Source organism: Corylus avellana, chromosome ca4 (genome assembly GCF_901000735.1).
Source record: "Corylus avellana chromosome ca4, CavTom2PMs-1.0".
Taxonomy (NCBI): domain Eukaryota; kingdom Viridiplantae; phylum Streptophyta; class Magnoliopsida; order Fagales; family Betulaceae; genus Corylus; species Corylus avellana.
In genome coordinates this window covers 27,760,388-27,766,387 of record NC_081544.1, presented here as the reverse complement: position 1 = coordinate 27,766,387, position 6,000 = coordinate 27,760,388, and positions in this window count along the sequence as shown.

Genomic DNA, 6,000 nt, shown 5'->3' with positions numbered 1-6,000 from the left:
TTTTCTGCCTTAGGGCTCCAAGGTAATGGTACTATTTTGTCTAAGTCTTGGCTTATTAATTCAGCAGCATCCAATCATATGACCAGATCGTCTGATACTCTTTGCAATGTTCGTCCATATCATGGTTCATCTCATATTCAAGTAGCTAATGGAAGTCATTTAGCTATTAATGAAGTAGGAGATATTAATCCTTCATTCAGAGATGTTTATGTCTCTCCTGGCCTTTCTAATAGTCTTATTTCAGTTGGCCAGTTAGTTGAAAAAAACTGTGATGTCCATTTCTCTCGTGATGGTTGTCTTGTGCAGGATCAGGTGTCGGGGAAGATACTCGCGAAGGGGCCTAAAGTTGGCAGACTATTTCCACTGCATTTTTCAATTCCTAGTTGTTTATCTTTGGCTTGTAGCACAGTTAACACCCCAAACGAAGTATGGCACAAACGTTTGGGTCATCCAAATTCTGTTATTCTGTCTCATATGTTTAATTCTGGTGTGTTAGGCAATAAAGAACGAGTTTCTCAAAATTTGTCATTTGATTGTTCTGTATGCAAACTTGGTAAGAGTAAAACTCTTTCGTTTTCTTCTCATGGTAGTCGTGCTACAAAATGCTTTGATGTTGTGCATAGTGATGTATGGGGCATTTCTCCTGTAATTTCTCATGCTCGATATAAATATTTTGTAACATTCATAGATGATTTCAGTCGATATACTTGGGTCTATTTTCTTCGGGCCAAATCCGAGGTTTTGTCTGTTTTCCAGACCTTTGTAGCATATATAGAGAATCAATTTTCTACAGGCATTAAGATTTTGAGGTCTGATTCTGGTGGAGAATACATGTCCCACGAGTTTCATGATTTCTTACGCCACAAAGGAATTGTCTCTCAGCGCTCTTGTCCTTATACTCCTCAGCAAAATGGGGTGGCGGAACAAAAGAACCGCCATCTCTTGGATGTTGTTCGTACTTTATTACTTGAGTCCTCTATTCCTTCTAAATTCTGGGTTGAGGCATTATCTACTGCCGTTTACTTAATTAATCGACTGCCCTCTCAGGTCTTGCAATTTGATTCTCCTTATTATCGTTTGTATCATCAGCATCCTAGCTATCTTAATCTGCATACTTTTGGATGTGTTTGTTTTGTTCATTTACCTGCTCATGAACGTCACAAACTTTCTGCTCAGTCTGTTAAATGTGCTTTTCTGGGTTATAGTGTTTTACACAAAGGTTATGTTTGCTATGATCCTTGTTCTGACAAATTTCGTATATCTCGTAATGTTGTGTTCTTTGGGCATCAATGTTTCTTTTCTACACATGTTGAATCATTGCCTGAGATTAGTATTCTACCTTGTTTTGATGAATTGCCTCTTCTGCCTGAGCGGTTCAAACCTGGAATTGTGTATTCTCAACGTCTACCAACTTTGCCCCTTCCCCGAGACTGACCCTTCATCTGAAACTGTTCCGACAACTTCTCCGATTGACCCGCTATCTGAGACAATTCATGAGTCTGGTCTTCGACGATCTGCTAGGGTATCACGTCCTCTTGATAGGTATGGTTTTCCCCACACTTCCTTTACTGCTACTTTATCTTCTATTTCCATCCCTACATGTTTTTCCGAGGCTGTTAGATATGAATGTTGGCGGAAAGCGATGGATGAGGAACTTCGGGCTCTTCAGGACAATCATACATGGGACATGGTTCCTTGCCCCTCTCATGTTAAAGCCATTGGTTGTAAATGGGTTTACTCGATTAAGCTTCGCTCTGATGGGACTCTGGATCGGTATAAGGTCCGATTAGTTGCTCTTGGGAACATGCAAGAATATGGGTGGACTATGAGGAGACATTTGCTTCGGTCGCGAAGATGACTACAATGCGTACAATTATTTCTATTGCCGCCTACCAAGGCTGGCCACTTCACCAGATGGATGTCAAAAATGCTTTTCTTCATGGTGATCTCAAAGAAGATATTTATATGACTCCTCCTCCGGGGTTGTTTTCATCTCCATCTGCCGCTGTGTGTAAATTGAAGCGGTCTCTCTATGGCTTAAAACAGGCTACTCGGGCATGGTTTGAAAAATTCAGGTCTACTCTGCTTCGCTTCTCCTTTGTCCAAAGCCAATATGATTCTTCTTTATTCCTTTGCAAGACTCCGACTGGTCTTGTTCTTTTACTTGTGTATGTGGATGATATTGTCATTACGGGAACCGACTCCAGTTTGATTGCACATCTCAAGCGGAATCTTCAAGACTCTTTTCATATGAAAGACCTTGGTCCTCTTATGTATTTTTTGGGGTTGGAGGTGCACGCTGATTCTTCCAGTATATTCTTGAATCAACACAAATATACCCAGGACTTGATTAGTCTAGCTGGTCTTCAGGAGGATTCTTCGGTGGATACTCCTATGGAGATTAATGTGAAATATCGACGTGAGGAGGGTGATCTTCTCTCTGATCCTACTGTGTTCCGACAGTTGGTAGGCAGCTTGAATTATTTGACTATTACTCGGCCTGATATTTCCTTCGCTGTCCAGCAGGTTAGCCAGTTTATGCAAACTCCCCGCCATCTTCATTTAGCTGCTGTTCGGCGTATCATTCGATATCTTCGGGGCTCTTCTGGCCGTGGTTTGTTCTTTCCAACTGGCTCTCCTCTTCGCCTTGTTGCTTATAGTGATGCGGATTGGGCAGGATGTCCTGACACTCGGCGGTCTGTCACGGGTTGGTGCATGTTTCTTGGTGATTCTTTGATTTCTTGGAAGAGTAAGAAGCAAGCTCGCGTTTCTAAATCATCTACTGAATTCGAATACCGGGCAATGTCTGCTGCTTGTTCTGAGATTGTCTGGCTTCGTGGGCTTCTGGCTGAGCTTGGTTTTTCTCAAACTGATTCTACTCCTCTTTATGCTGATAATACTAGTGCCATTCAAATAGCTGCTAATCCTGTTTACCATGAACGTACGAAGCATATTGAGGTAGACTGTCATTCTATTAGGGAAGCCTTGGACACTCGTGTTATCTCTCTTCCTCATGTTTCCACTGATCTCCAGATAGCTGACGTCTTCACGAAGGCTATAACACGACAACGTCATCAGTTTCTTGTGGGCAAATTGATGCTTCTTGATCGACCAGCATCAATTTGAGGGGGGCTGTCAATCAGATACGGTCCATATATAGTTAGCCATAATTAGTCTTTCTAGTTATGGCATGTTCTTGTATTATAGCTATAGGATATTGTAATTAATAGGTAGATTTTAGTTACATTATTTGTTTCCCTAGATTGCTGTAATCACTGAGATACAGCCTGTAATTACCTAGATAATTTCTATATAATACGAGCAACCCTCACATTGAGAGGTATTCAGTACAATTGACACCAACGACAATCCTGTTGTCATTCAATTGCCTGATATTTCACCCCATTTACCTGCTCTTCACATTCCTCCCACATCACCCCTACCAGCCCACAATCACGTGACACCTGCCCCTAACATGTCATCACCACCCCCATGCCTATACTGCCCCCCCAATACACATACTACCCCTACGTCTACCAACAACTCCATGCCCATACTACCATCGCCGACACAGCCCAATCCCCTCCCATCCCTCTCATCCACTCCCATGACCCCACGACCCCCTCTCCTACCCTATCTCTCTCTACACCTGTTTGAATCTGGTTTGTCTAACTTAGCATCTACTACTCAAGTATCTCCCTTGCAGGTGGCACCCTTACCCAATGTTCAGAATTAGGCACTTTCTTCCTTGCAGGAACCTCATCAAATGTTTACACGTTCCAAGGCTGGGTTTCTCAAGCCCAAAAACTTTGGTGATTACAAGCTCTTTTACTCCACCAAACACCCACTAAGGGCTTTACATAGCTCCCTCACTACGGCTGAACCTTCGTGTTTCTCTGAAGCCTTTAAATCACAATCTTGGTGTGAAGCAATGAACCAGGAATTTGATGCGCTCCTGGCTAACCATACATGGTCTTGATGTCCACTACCTCCAGGTCGTCATCCTGTTCAGACCAAATGGGTCTACAAACTCAAACACAAGCCCGATGGTTCCATTGAACGCTATAAAGCACGCTTGGTGGCCAAAGGATTTGATCAAAGGAACGGTATTAATACAACGAAACCTTCAACCCCGTCATCAAGCCATCTACTGTCCTGGTTGTTCTTGTCATTGCTGTCCACTTTAATTGGCCAATTCGTCAATTGGATATTTCAAATGCCTTTTTTTTCATGGCAAGTTACAAGAAGATGTTTATATGACACAACCTCAAGGCTTCGTGCATCCTGAGTTCCCTGGTCACGTGTGCAAATTACACAAAGCCATCTATGGCTTGAACCAAGCCCCAGGTGCTTGGTTTAATAGACTGTCTGATTCTTTCCTTGAGTTTGGATTTGTCCAGTCTCTGGTTGATAGCTCATTATTTTTATATCATCAAGGCATAGCTCACTTGTTTATCTTAATTTATGTTGATGATATTCTAGTTACAAGGACTCATGGCTCTGTTATTGCTTCCCTTCTTGACAAGCTTCAGAACAGACTTTTCCTTGAAAGACCTTAGAGAGTTAAGCTATTTCTTGGGCATTCAAGTGCACCGTGAAGCCTCCAGCCTTCACCTATGGCAGTCCAAGTATATTGTGGACTTACTGCACAAAGCAAGAATGTTGGGAGCCAAAGCATCTCGTTCACCTTGTGTTTTAGGATCCAAACTGTCCTCCTTGGATAGTACTCCACTTGATAATGACACTAAATATCGATAGCTTGTAGGAGGACTTCAATATTGCACATTTACCCGTCCTGAAATAGCCTACTCCATGAATCAGCTTTGCCAACACTTGCACTCTCCAACCTCCAGTCATTGGACAACCCTCAAACGTGTTCTTCGCTATCTTAAGGGCTCTGTGGATCATGGTCTTTTTTTTACTCAGGGTACCCTCTCTTTGCAGGCCTACTGTGATTCCAATTGGGTAAAGGACCTTGATGATAGACGATCTACCACTGGTTTTGGAGTATTTCTTGGTCCCTGCTTGATTTCTTGGTGTGCTAAGAACCAATCCGTTGTCTAAAAATCCAGCACTGAAGCCGAATATCGGGCTATGGCTATGGTTACAGCGGAACTTTACTAGCTACGCATGTTGCTAAAGGACCTCCACCTTCCTCTTATTAATCCCCCTGTCATTCGGTGTGACAATCTTGGTGCCATGGCCCTTGCGTCTAATCCTATCTACTGTGCTCGGACTAAACACATTGAGGTGGATTACCATTTTATCCGTGAGAAGGTCTTGAACAAAGACATCACTCTCAATTTTATTTCCACCTGTGATCAACCGGCTGATACTTTCACCAAGGGCCTTACCTCTGCCCGATTTCTGCTCTTATGTGACAAGCTTATGGTTCATGCCCCTCCCATTTGCTTGAGGGGGCTGTTAACCAATCTCCACCTGTCGAAAATATTGTAGCTCATCAAGGTGTAACTATCCTTCCAGAACAAGACACCATCAAGACTGCTGAAGATCATGGACATCATCCCATGACAGACGTGATATCAAGCTACAATAAGAGAGGATCCACAAATATCAAATCCTACCATACTGGAAGACAACCATACAAGGAAAGGATACATTGCACTCAATCAAGCAGTAAAGACAATTTGATTATTGAAGGAAAATAGTCAATCTGTTATATAAGGAAAATTATTATTCTTTGCTATTTCCTTGAAAATTCACACACTTGTTGTGTATATATAATCCTGTATATTGAAGAAATAAATCATTGAGAACATAATTTAACAATTTCCTTTCTTTCTTTTTTTTTTTTTAACAATATGGATCGTCGATTCGACCTGCCCCACAGCGAGGAAAAACTCTGAGTCTTTAACTTACACATTTTAAGATATGACCTAAGCAATTCCATTCTAGACGGATCTAGAAAGATAGGACCACGAAGATATTTGACCAAGTCTGGGTTCGCCACTCCCGACTAGTTTTCAAGGGTGGCCAACC